The 13,891-nt window shown below is 43.9% G+C and overlaps 1 protein-coding gene across 9 annotated transcripts in view; it reads left to right on the forward strand.

Annotated features, from left to right (window-relative positions):
- Positions 1-7,985: 7,985 nt before the first annotated feature.
- The window catches only part of PACSIN3 (protein kinase C and casein kinase substrate in neurons 3), a 29,025-nt gene continuing 23,119 nt past the window's right edge, over positions 7,986-13,891 (forward strand). For 7 of the 9 annotated variants that reach the window (XM_077928614.1, XM_028726570.2, XM_077928625.1 and 4 more), the window contains exon 1: positions 7,986-8,125. The gene's annotated coding sequence lies outside the window, so the exon portion shown is untranslated. Of the gene's footprint in view, positions 8,126-8,433; positions 8,456-8,691; positions 8,713-13,891 lie in introns of those variants that run through there. The other 2 variants (XM_028726586.2, XM_028726595.2) reach the window with 2 other exon arrangements.

Genomic DNA, 13,891 nt, shown 5'->3' on the forward strand with positions numbered 1-13,891 from the left:
TCTTTCCTCTCGCCGGAAGGAGGCGCTACGAAATGGTCTGCAGCTGCACCGAGAAAGAGCTCTCCCCGCGGCCTTATGTTTACGTATAACCTAAACAAGCTATAGCTTAGGGCCGCACTCTCTTAGAGCCCCCCCAAAAAAATTAAAGGGGAAAAAACGATGTACATTTCCGAAATATAAGATAGAAAACAAATAAAACCTATATAGAGCAACAGGGTTTTGTGTTGTATAGGCTCCTATTGGTTATGTGCAAATGGCTTTAGATACCTATTAGGTCCATAAATTACCATATAGTATATATTCAACACAAAAAACAGCGACAATTTGTTGTTGACAAAGGACAGCAGGGGCCCATTACCTTCAGTAGCTTTGGGCCTAATTAAACCTTAATCTGGCCCTGATTGCACCAGAATTTGGTCCTGGCGCCCGATTTATTTGTTCTTTAAATCGTAGGAAGAGAGATGCAGTATAGGAGGGTGATTGCTTCTTTAAGTGCCGCCGGGAAGCATCCTCAGGGGGGAAAGAAAATAGTTTATCTGAGCGTGTGCAGAGTGCCACGGCCATAACCACTGGCAGCTCAAGTGCACAAACAAGTTTGGCCTAAACTATATTCGAGCCCCGGCAGCAGTTAGCATAGGAGCCAACTCCTAGGGGCCGAGGGGGTCTTCGCCCTCTCCCCCCCCCAAAAAAAAATGATGGGCATTGCCATTCAAATGGTGTGAGTGCACTGTGTCATGTGATTGGTTATGCAGGTGGGGCTTACCTAGGGGACCCCCCCCCCCAATATTTTATTCAAGTTGGCACCCCTGGCACTTGGAAACAGCTAATGGGAAAGTAGAGGTTGGGAGATAAATCCCCAAAAGGGAAAGAAATCCATGAATGTAGTGTGCTACATTTGTGACATTGTTTATTCCAGCTCCTACTGGACGACACTCGTGGACATGGTGCAGTAGCGCATAAAAAGCTGGGAACCATGGAAAGTTCCAAGCTAGCATGGATTCATATATGAATGTTTCCCCATTTAAGAAACCCCATGCATGGGGGGGGGGGCATGTTAGGAAGGTGTGACAAGAATGGTATCTCAAATACAACATTTGCTACTTATTGTTTTTGCAATGTTTTAAATAGCTATTTTTAACTTTTTCACTGGTAATTCCATTGTTTTATTCTTTTTATAAACAATTTTGAAGGTGTATTTTCTTACAATCGAGGTATAATTTTCTTTATTAAATAAATAACATTACAGATTTTAGGCAGGAACCACTTGAATGTGATTCCTTATCCTACAGTCTGAAGCTATATGGTCAAGTTAAGAATTGCATCAAATGTTTCTGATTATGTAGCTCAGTACTCTGGTTCTCATGAAGATGGAAGCTTTTCTATGCTTCTCTTAGGTGGCTGTTCTACTGTGAGATTGTGTTGCTGGCAGCCCCTTCCTATACTTCAGGTTATTGACCACTAACTAAATCATGTGCCCATTAGGCAGGGATATCAGCCTGAAACCCTCTTTCTGGCTTGTATACATTCACCAAACCATCTGTACACTCCCTGCATATGTATGCAAATTTTTTATGTGTGGCCAGGGATCCTAGGCACACATAGTTAGGTAGCTCATTAAAATTAAGTTTCATTTCATTCTGTACCTTAAAACATGCAGAAGTCACCTAGGATTATTTTTTTACATGTATAATAATTTTTAATTAGCAGCAATCTTTCATGCACTCTGTCAATGTCAAAAGGAAAAGGACTTCCAGCACAGATTCATTATTAGGAAAGCAAAATGATGGACAAATGGCAATACTCTGCCAGGAAGGAAAGAGCAATCAAGAGCTGCCAAATGAGAGAGGGAAAGAACAATCAAATGCAAATTGCATCAGGCATATTTTAATCTATTATTGATGCTGAAATTGATTAAAAAGCCAAATTAATCAATTCATTATTTCAGCTCTAATTGTATCCACAGTCAAACCTCATTTGAGTAAATTAAAAGGCACACATTGGATGCATTTTACAAGCTACTTTTTCTGGAATAGTCTATGCTGCTGTTCCGGATTATTCATTGCTCTCATTGTCTTCTTTTCAGAGACCTATGGATTCCCATCCATTGTCAATGGTTATTCAGTAACAGCAAATTGTCAAAAAATATATATAGATGTTTCCTTTTACATCCTATTCATAAACCCTGAGACATCAGTTACTTCACCAGCTTGAGAAGGATATATAAATCAACAGCTAAAGGGAATGCTTTGCCATGGACTAATTGGGATTTTTGTCATACTAATTTGCCTTTGCTTCACATTTGAAAGCATAAAACATACTGTATGAGATTTACTTCCAAGTAAATGCGCACAGAACTGCAGCCTTATAATTATGTTAAAAATAAATGTCACAAGTGGATGTAGCATTAGAATAGGGGTCTGGATCTGGCCAACAGGCCATCTCCCCTTGCCCACCCCCGCCCACCCCCAGGCCAAGTTTGACAAGTGGATCTACCCACCTAATAATCACTAGATGTCACTTTGCCAATGAAGTGTGCACAACACTTGTCTGCTGCCAACAATCAGCTGGTGGGTGAGAGTGGGGAAGCCCTGTGCACAGGTCTATTTCATTCATTCTATTTCATTTATCCATCTATTTATTTATTTTAATAATTGACATACCACTTAACTGCAATAGCTTCTAAGCAGTTTACAGAAATACAAGAGAAGCAATACAAATAATTTGAAACTATAATAAATTTAAAATGCATGCTGGGATAAAAAAAAAAGGCTTGAGTAGGCACCAGAGGTTCAGCAGGGATATTCACTGTGATATTCAGTGCTGTGCTAGGAAGGGATTTCCCCTGTGCCAACAATGAGCTGATCATCGGTGTCTGCAACACACTTTAGTTGGATCAGGGCCACTGCCTCCCTTGTTCCATGAATCCCAACGGCTGCCACCCTTCCTTGTAATTCAACACAACCATTGCCTCAGTTTTGCATACCAGAAGACCAGGAACTAACCTTTCTGAGCAAGCACACTTGGCACATCTCTGCTAACTCCCAAGGTGATTGTGGGTTTGTTTGTTTTTTAAGATGGATTTTAATCCAGACAATTGTTTGTAGACAGAATATTACAGTTGAGCCGCTGTACTGAAGGGGGAAGGATCTTGCCCTGAGCAGTACTTTGATGGGAAACCACCTGGGAATCATGTGTAAGCCACTCTGAGATTCTTGGAGGAAAAGCGGAGTATAATAAAGTGCAAACATATAATGAAAGACCTGGTGCGCTGAACCTGGGTGGCCCTGTTTTTATTGGTTTTGAAGCAAATGGATGCCACCCACAGAGAAGATAGTGGATGCTACATCCAAAGCAAACTCCCCCAGCTATGCGGAAGTATAACAGTGTGTAAATAAATAAATAACCAAAGCAGGCTGATAAGGACCTGTGCTAATCTGTTCCTAGGCCTTACAAAATACTGAGGACAACTGTTGGTGTCAGTTTGGTACGGGGGAGAAGGGAAATTGAGCAAGAAGACTTATTTGGCCTGAGATCTTAAAGCAGGGACAGAGAACCTGTGACCTTCCATACGTTGTTGGAACTCCTATCAGTCCCAGCTAGCATGACCAATTGTTAGGGATTATTATTAAGTTGGAGTCCAGCATCTGTAGAGCTGCATGTTCCCTGGTCCTGATGCACAGTATCCTGGAGATAGGAATTAGGAAGCTGAGGCTGTGTTCCATGGAGTTCAAAGCTGCCAACCCACACTTTGTATGGGAAGTTTCAGGAAGGAATAAATATTTTCTTTTCACACTCTTCGGAAGCTTTACCTTTATGTATCAATAACGTGTTTAGGTTGAGCTGGATGTCAGTGCTGAACCTCAGACCTTGAGCATTATAAATAGTATGGGAAAAAGTTTCAGGCAGGTAGGTGGGGGGGAGGAATAGCGTCTAAAGACTTTTCTCTTTTTTCTCTGTCCCTTCCTGCAAACTCTGAACAGCATTACACGTCTTCTCTTCCAGCAGTGGCTGGAAGGACGGAAGCATTCCTGTCAGTCTGCAGATACAAGGCAACATTTTGTTGTACAGGGTGAGTTCTTTAAAAGACGCCCCGTGGATACAGAGCACACATGTTCCATGGGGCCTCTTTTAAAAGACTCGCCCTGTATGTTCCATTTCAAGTGTCCTTATTTCAACTTTAGGATTCAGTGTAAATATTTATGAAAGATGAAAAATTGAACTGACTCATTAAATATTAAGAGAGTTATGTGTTTAGAAAAGAAGAACAACATCAACAACACCCATATACCTGGCCATGTTACCTGTCTTTTGTGGAAAAACCAGTGAAATGTCTTCTGGCACCTTAAAGACAAACACATTTCTTATGACGTAAGCCTTTGGGCACTACAGTCCATTTTCATAATATAATAATAATAATAACTTTTATTTATATCCCGCCCTCCCCAGCCGAAGCCGGGCTCAGGGCGGCTAACAACAATCAAATAATCAAATAATCCAACATTCTAAAAACATTCCATTTTAAAAATTAATTAAAATCAAATTGATGGCAACCGTTAAGCAAAATTCTGTGCAGATTGCCAGAGGAGGGAGTCAACCCTGACCAAAGGCCTGGTGGAACAGCTCTGTCTTGCAGGCCCTGCGGAAAGATGTCAGGTCCCGCAGGGCCCTAGTCTCTTGTGACAGAGCGTTCATCATATGCATGAAGTTTTATTCTGAGTTGTAAGTATATATACACTTTTTTGGGGGGGAAGGGTATTGTAAAAAGTGAGGTCAGAGGGAAATGAAATGCAGAAAAGTACAGACAATTATATACTTAACAGTAATAATTCACAAAACAATTCTTGATGGCACAGACATCCTAGCATTGGTAAGCCAATTAATACATATAATGTGCTAAAAATCCTTTGGCTTGGTTCAATCCACAAGTGATAGCATTGAAATTCTTGATCTATTGTAATTCAGCAAGTCTCCCTTTGAACTTCATTTGTTCCATGGCTACATAGAGACTGGCCTGTTTGTCCTATGTTGAATGCCCAAGGGCATCACTGGCTGGTGATGCAGTAAATCACATTGGAAGATGAGCATGTGAATGAACCCTGCATGTTGTGGGTGGCATTATTAGGTCCTGTAATAGTGTTGTCAAAGTAATTATAAGACAAAGTTTGCATATAAGTCTGTCACAGCAGAATCTCTTTCCAAGGAAATGAGGGAGAAAAATCCACTACTGTCAGCATACTGCACGGACTATTGTGAGAGATCAACAGAATTTACCGGTAGTTTTAGGGGGTTTAAAAGACAAAGGATTTTTATCAATTTCCATCATCCCTGGCTATGCTTTCTAGGGCCAATGAGAGTTCTAGTTCGGCAACAGCTGGAGGGTCAAATGTTACCCCTCCTGCTCCAGAGCAAGGCTGAAATTAATGTTTTTAAATATGTGGTTTACTCAAGAGTATGGACTACAAGTCTGAGACCTAATCTGGATCAGGTTCCAGCCGTACCTCGGAAGTCAAACAGAATCTGTTCCCAAAGTCCGTTCAACTACTGAAACATTCGACTTCCAAAGCGTGGCTTCCGATTGGCTGCAGGAAGCCCCTGAAGCCAATCGGAAACTGCAGAAGCCCTGTTGGATGTTCAGCTTCTGAAAAAACATTAGAAAACCAGAACACTCACTTCCGGTTTTCGATTGTTCGGGAGCCGAAACGTTCGACTCCCAAGGCGTTCGGGAGCTGAGGTACGACTATAATGAGGTATTTTAATGAGATCTAAACAGAGAGATACCTTAATGGGGGCCACTAGCCTTTGTCTGAGTGAGTTATCTGGAGTTTGAGTTATTATCTGTTGTTTTTCTTGAACAGATGGAGCAACATAAACTAAGTGTGGTGACTTTAAAGGCTGCTGCACAAGTTACATTTTAGGTGACAGTGATATGCATTTAGGATTACATCCTACTGAGTTCAATAGAACATGTTTCAGAGTAATCATTTTTAGGACTGGGATACATGACTGAAGTTGTATTTTTTCCATTCTGAAAACTTAGCATCTATGTTCCAAAATGTGTAATCCCTATAACATACTGCAAGGAAGTTCCAGTTGCCATCGATGTTCAGCAACTTGTTTTCCTGATGCAATGTGTGTGCAGTCTTTTCACTTATCACCATGTAACCAACCAATGGTTCTCGCCCATATGTGATTAGGAAAAAAATGTCCAGGGTGTAAGCTCCAGATAGAAAGTAGTTCTGGCAAGTTTTATTTTAGAAACTGAGACTCTATGTGGGCAGTAGCCTTCTTCCACCTAACAAAACAATAGTAATAAATCCAAACCTATACCCCTTTGCAATAACAGAAGTTCTAGATTGTTAAGGCTAGCATAAACAGAAAGTAGACTGGAAAAGGAAAATGTTCCCATGCATGGAATGCAAAACCTTGTCTCAAATGTTGAGTCATAGCTAAACTGGTTTAAGGGAGGTGGAGAATGCAGCTCCACTTTTCAAAGATCCCAAAGGCTGTAAAAGGTAGGAACTGAAAACTGGAGGTGGTGTTAAAAAGAGAGAAGGGGAAGAGAAAATGGGTTGTTAAAAACAAAACAAAAAACCCTGAACCAAATTAGGGGATGAGGGAAAGGAGAAACTTGGCAATAAGAACATGTCTTTTACTGCATCAATAAGCAGTGGTTTTTTTCTGGGGCGCCGCAGGGGTACACATACCCCTAAACATTTTGTGAATCTAGGTTTGGCCTCATTGAGGGGCAGTATTTCAATATGAGTAGGAAAATGAGAGCACCCCTAAACATTTTTTAAAGAAAAAAGCACTGTCAATAAGGCATCTTTTTAAGCATAGTAAGACACCATGGCCTTCAGAAAGGGTGAGTGGGGAAGGGCTGTAGCCCAGTGATAGAGCACATGCAAAAGATGAAGGCGAGGGAAGATCCCAGCTGGAAACCCGAGAGCTGCTGGCAGTCTGTGTAAACAGCACTGGGGTAGAAAGGCTAATGGCAGCTTCCTATTTAAGACTTCTGGTTTCTCTTCAGACAAACATCTCAGTGCTCTGTTCCTGGAAGCCAACAAACTGGCTGCTTGTGCCCAAGGGAGAAGTGGGGCAGCAGAAAAGGTGAGTTGGCTGTTCCAAGAGCGCAGCGCCAGCAGCCTTGTCAAGGAGTTTCCTCGCGGCAGTGCCGAGCCCAGCAAACCACTAAAAAGCAATCTGCGAAGGAGGACGCCCGGGTGAATCACTGCTTTCTCCTCTTTTGGCAGGGAAAGAGCCCCACAGCCCTTCGACAGGCTTTGCGAGGGCGACTGTCTGTTCCCTTTTGGCCCCAAGGCAGAAAACCCTCCGCCTCGATATCCCCGGAGCCTCCTCGGTGCCTGCTTGTTGCTTCAGCCTGAGTTGTGCTCAGCGGCTTAAAAGGAAAGAGGAGCGACAGGGCCTGCAAACCGCACCGGTTGGAATCCCTGCTCGCGTGAGGGCTGCGCCAGAGTCACGCACTCTCCACATGTGCAGAGGCGCTCCCACTTTCCCTCGCCTGTCCCGACTGAAACCCGGCTCCTTCGGAAGCTGAGCCCCGGCTGCGGTTTTGCGAATATCACCACCCCATTCCCCCACCCCGCCGCTTTAAATGCGGCCAGCTCAGCCTCTCCTGTTGCTGCTGGGCAGGGCCTCCCTTCATCCCCACGACGACAGCGGGATAATTGGATCAGAAGCTCCCTCCCTCTCGGCCCGAGGCAGGAGGGTGGAGGGAGCCTTCTTTTTCTTGCCCAGCGAGCTCGCGCTCCTCGCTCGCCCGCCCGCAGCCCAGGCCTCTTTGCGCGGGAGTCGCGCCGCGCTCCCCTTCGGAGGTCTCCGGGGGGCTGCGTGGGTCCGCCTACCGCCCGGGAGGCGGGCCGGCCTCCCCCCTCCCCAAACGCTTCGCTGTCCGTCCGGCCGCTTGAAATAGGGGGAGGGGCGACGGAGCGAACGAGAGCGAGAGTTTGCGCCGCAGGAGAGGAGCGAGAGGCGGATTGATCCGGGCAGGGTGGGCTTGGCGAGGAACGTGCCCAGCCTTTCCCCCCTCGGACGCTTCGCTGGTTGATCCCGGCGAGCCCCAGGACTCCTCTCCGAGCGGGAGTCTCCGGAGTAGCAACTTGGAGAGGTGAGTCTCCTAGTAACCTCCTTCCTCTCCCTGCGGGCTCTGGACTACTCGCAGCGTCTCCAACAAGAGCCCATTCTTCTTCTAGCAGGGAAAAGAAAAGGAAATTCTTTTTTGGGTCCCGGTCCCCCCGTTTTGGGAGGGTGGGACCGAGGTGGTAAGTTCCTTTCTTGGAGCTGTTCCCGAGCAAGGAGCCACAGGATCCCTGTTCCCTTTTTTGCTGCGCTCGACCTCCTGCTCTGCGTCGTGGAAAAGGCGCTCCGAGCCCTTTCGCCTCGCCAGACAGAGAGCGATTGTCCTCCTCGAGGCAGCAGCTGCGGCAGCTTCGAGAAGGTAACGCAGCAGCGACTCTCCAGGGAGGGGGGGGGGGAGGATAACTGAGTCGTCTTTATTTTCCTCTCAGGATGGCTGGCGGGCGCCCGGGGCTGCTCTCGCCCTCTTTCCACCGTCGTCGTCCTCGCTCCCCTCCTCCTCCTCCTCTCCCCTAGTCAGGGCTGCTGCGCGTGCGGAGGCGGCGGGGCGCGAGCGCGCTCCGGGTCTCCCACGTTGCTCTCTGCGGACATTCTTTCCGCTGGATTGCGCGGGGGCAGGTAGGTCGTAGCCTCTGTCCGGGGCAAAACTTTCGCCGCCGCACCCACTTCCAAGATCTCTCCGGTGAAGGAGAGTGGGAATGGGGGGCGGGGAGGCATGGGTTTCTTATAACGGGTGGGAGGGACAGACGCGCTCGCCAACTTCTTCAGTTTTAAACCTTAGGAACTAAGGATTTGGCAGCGTTCTGAACAGGTTTGTTTCATACTTGTGCTCCTCTCCCTCCTCCCCCCCTTTCCTGTCATCGCTAAGGCCGATAACTTTCGGGTGGGAACCCCTCTGCTAGGGAGCACCCTCGTCTGATTGGTGCGGAACTGGGCTCGGGCGCGGGAGATAAGATGACAGAGCTCCTTTGTGAAGGAGGATCTGGTGCGAGCTGCTTCCCACAATGAAACTGGAAGCCACGGGCCTTGCAGGGGAGTTTAGCAAGAGGGGCTGCCAAAGAGAGTAAAACACCACTCGGATCCTTCCCTCCACACTTATCATTCCCCCCTCCGCCATCTACAACTTGATGTTTGAAGGGCTGGGTAAAAACGCTTCTGCTTAGCCACCAAAATGAAATTTCCTCCTGCAGGAGATGACTGAATATTACAGTACTGGGCCGATCGGAATTTGATTTGTTTAAAAAGTGGGGTGCCAAATAAGAGTATACCACACAATTGGTGATATCAAACTAAGTCATACTCTGAGTAGAGCCATTTATATTATATTATTGACTAGCTTATACTGTAGTCTAAAATTTAGTTGTTTGTAATATATAGATTGGATTTTTAAACTAATTTAGTATTTAAAGTTTTGGGAATTCGGACTGGAAAGAAGGGGTGGGACAGTTTCAAGCTGTATAGCTTGTACACTACAGAATTAAAATGGAAGTAGCAAGCCTTGCCAGCAGAAGGTGAGATGCAAACAGCTGCAGTATTACTGCAGTTTTGTGCTGGGAGGAAAAAGTGGAAGGGAAGGTCCCCTTGTAGATGCTGAGGATATTATATTTGTACGGTTGAGTGGCATTTTGTTGACGACTGAGGTATGGACATGCAGACACCAGGGGTTGCTCTCTGAACCTATGTGATCTTGTTACCTGGCTCCACAGATATTTTTATTTTTATTTTGGGTAACTCTGTCCATGAGGGAAAGAAGCTAATATGCTGTGCTGATATTCTTGTACAGGGAACTTAATACTGGATTTCTGTTGTAGCAAGAGAGAAAAGACCATCTGTGGTTTGTCCTTTCTTGGTCATGGAAGAGGTCAGAAGCTCCTCAAAGGAAATGTCAGAGGAGCTTTGCAAGCTGTACAAACTGTGAACCAGTATAACAGCTTTCTGTGCCAGCTAAATTTTCCCTACTTGTTGCACTTAACGCGATCTATTTATTTGAAGGGCTGGTCAAAAGGAGGAGGGAGAAAGCCACATGCAGCTTTAAATTTGCCCTTCTAGATTTCTCATACAGCAGATGGCTTCCAAAAATCACAAATACCAGGGACAGTAAAGTCAGCCATGAACCTATTTGCATGGAAATGTGTGAGGTTTTTTACCGATGGTTAATAATATAACTCTCAAATGCCTCCCATAGTATTAAAGAGTTAAAACCTTGCTTTAAAAAGCGTACTGTATGTTCATTCCACTAAACTTTACCTTGAATAACATTAAGAGGATTTGCAATTATGAAGCAGAGCGTTAAACAAATGCTGGATAGAACTGTTTCTAGGTGTGAGCCGATTGCTAGGTGGAGCAAGAATGGAATTTCTGCTACTGCATTACAGAGTTAGATGCATTGTGGCTCAGGGGAGGTTTGTTTTGCCTCTGCGTCTTCTGACAGTTCTGGCTGTTGAAGAAACTTAAGGGCTGCTTAAGTTGACACACATAGTCACCAGTTAGGAAGTAGAAATGTGTGAAATGCACCATAACTGTCTGTCCTGCCATCAGCCTGCCATCAGTTTTGGCTATTGTATTTTTTGAAATAGTCTTCTTCATACAAAATAATCCCTTCAGCATGCCAAACACAAGTGAGCCTTGCTGCTTCTCAAACCACTTTGATGTCTGCTAGGTGTAGGACCCCAGGTACTGTGAGGTATAAGATTGCTCCTCTGTTTCCACCAGCCTGACTTTTACTCTCTGCAGAACCATGTTGCTGCTTGCCCTAAACCCAGTGTATGGGGGAAACTAGAATAGGCACACAAACTTTGTGGATTGTAGGACGCTGCAAAGTTAACTAGTAGTTTGTCTGTGTTCCTTACACCTTAACTGCAATACTTGTTCGATATAAATTGATGTAATAAACTCACCCTGGAAACAACTGGAATAAGGGAAAATGAGACAAATATACTAGGCTATTTCCAGAGGTACAAGGTAGCTATTGGCATGATAAACTGTGATACTCAGTTCTAGGTCAGTCTTTGATGCTTCTTTGCACTGTTAGCATATGTAATCAAGTAACTGATATCTTAAAACTGTGCATGTTTGGGGCCTCGTGCTCAAACAGACGCCAACCACTGGTTTTATCACTTAGCATCACCCCAGCAGATCTGTAAATCTTTAAAGTAGGCTGAATACACCATTCTAAAGCAGATCTTTCCTCTTACCCTCCTGTCAGGGGACCTAACATTTTAGGCCCATTTACCAGGTTTAATTGAAATAAGGGTTGAATTCCTTTATCTTCATATGCCAGCTTGAAACATAGTTTGATTAGCTGAAGAAAAACATCCTGGCGGAGGGCACGTTTCACTGCCTTGTATAGCAAATGGGTCAGTTCCTGACCTGGGAAACCATGGAAGCCCTAGAAGCTCTAAAAGAAGTCATAACATGTATAGTGGCATTTAGGAATGGAGCATATATGTGTAGTGATGAGTTCACAAGGTTTAAGATAAAGAGCCATTGTCTTTTGCAAGTTACTATGCATGTATTTGTTTATTATTTGTGCCCTGCTCTTCACTGAATGGTCCCAGGGTGAGTTACAAAAATAACACCATTAAAACAGGGACAAATATATATTAAAACCAGAATATAAAACAACAAACTAGCCAATGACAAAGTGAACAAAACAACAGCACAGAATAGTAATGTAGGAGGAGGGAAAACACCTACCCCAAAAACACCCTATGTAAAGAGGGGTGACCCCCAACAAGGAGCTTCCTGATGCTGCAATATGCCCCTTGTGGGGGGTTGTCATCCCACAACCGGGACATCTTCTAGACCAAAGCTACCATATTGTGCATTTGTGTGCATTTCATAGCTTATGCTGTGCACATACTTTGTGCACTGAGTATCCAAGTACGAAAGTAATCAACTGCTTGATCTGTGTGTCAATAGTGAGAAACGTATGTGTGGCCTGTACTGATTAATATATTTGAAGGAAACTGACTAATCTATCCTGTTTTAGTACAGTATTGTAAATCTGTTCTGCTTTAGCATTGTAAATATGTATCCTTATGGCATTCCTCCTCTCTGTACTGAACTCCTTTCCTAAAAGACTTTTTCTTGCTGGAGAAGATAAGCTTACCTTATCCATTCCTGCTGAATGGAATGCTCTATTGCCCATTTGGAATGGTGGCTTTTGGCTTCAGTGAGTGAGGAGGGAAAATGGGCAAGGGAAGCTGTTGGAATGCTAGTGACAGGAGGGTGGTTCTCTGCCTTACTGCCACCCAATTATTTTATATGATTTGCGCTGTATTTGTGATGCTCTATTGTTTTATTTTGTTAGTGTTATTTATCATTTGTAAGCCCCTTTGCAATTCATTTGAATGAAATGTGGCATAGAAAAATAATAAATGAAATCGATCAAATCCTGGCCACTACTGCCTACAAAAAATCCCACACATTCAGCATGGTAGGGTGATGACACTGGACTATTCTCCAGGGACACATTTGGCAAGCTAGCGTAGCCCATGCTCTCTCAGCCATATTTCCACATTATTATATAGGTATAATAATGATACTCTTTATCTATACCAGCAACACATTGCAAACTTGTGGGATCACTTTTCTTTGGTATGAGGTTAAGAGTTGAAAGATCATGAACTCTGTCTTTATTGCTACATTTTTGTTTTTAGTAGACATATTAGTGCCTGTTCACAGCCACACAAAAATCCTGAATGATAATACTGTGGGACAGCAATCACTTCTCCACCAGGAAAGACCGAAAAAGGGCCTAATTAAAATTGAATCAGGAAGTTCCTTCTCTTTGTTGAACTGAGTAGCTCTGCTTCTTTGAATATCAGTCATTGTTATTATTTCTTCATTGCTTGCGAACACTGAAATGTGGGAGCAAACCTGTTTCTGACTAAACAAGTGCTTTATTTTTTAACAGGATAGCTGGGGAATATGGTGCATTTGTGGGCTGCTGCTTCGCTTGTGAATTGTACCTCAGATGCTCCAGGCTAAACATGTAGTGTTAGATGAACCAAGGCGCTAGCCTCATTCTGCAAATCTGCTGTGGTTTTTTTCCCATTAAAAAAAACTTTTGGGTGCTTTAAATAAAACTGAACTGATCGGTGCTCCCTGTCATTAAAACAACATTCTTCTAGACTTGAACTAAACATGCCCAAGGCACTAATTGCGTTACTTCCAACTTCCTGATGAATTCTAGAGGTAGCCTGCCTAGTATTCTCCATGCTGGGTTTGTTCATACAACACCTGGAGACATATTCTTCCTGCTTAACAAAAACATTTCTGCATTTAGACAGAGATGGATGTTGGAAGGCAAGAAAACTCAAGCTCTTTCTGACCAGGATCTGGCATTAATATGTTAGCAACATAATATGATAGTACAGTATTAGTGTATGTCTTCTGTTGAGATGGATATGTATCAGTTGGATAAAAGCTGAAGTACAAAGTCAGCTATTGGGAACCATACAGAACAGCAAAGATGTCTTAGGGCAGCAGCTACTACTTTGTTTACAAAGCTTTATAGAGGCTTCAGTAAAATCCACCTTAAAGGTGAAGGCCTTGCTATAACTATATAGAAAAGCTAAAAACAGTGTCCTGTCCTATGGAACTCAGTTGAATTGCTCATACTGATGTTCTTATTGCCTGCTGCTAACCTTTAATGCTTGAAAATCCGTAACAACTTTCTGTAGGTCTATTTATAATGGTATAAATAACTAGACATGGTAGCTGCTTCATTCAAGAGCAAAATGTTGAGTTGAATGAGGTGACTAGTGAAGCTATACAGGATTTTCATTCTTCT

The sequence above is a fragment of the Podarcis muralis genome, chromosome 1 (assembly GCF_964188315.1).
Source record: "Podarcis muralis chromosome 1, rPodMur119.hap1.1, whole genome shotgun sequence".
NCBI lineage: Eukaryota > Metazoa > Chordata > Lepidosauria > Squamata > Lacertidae > Podarcis > Podarcis muralis.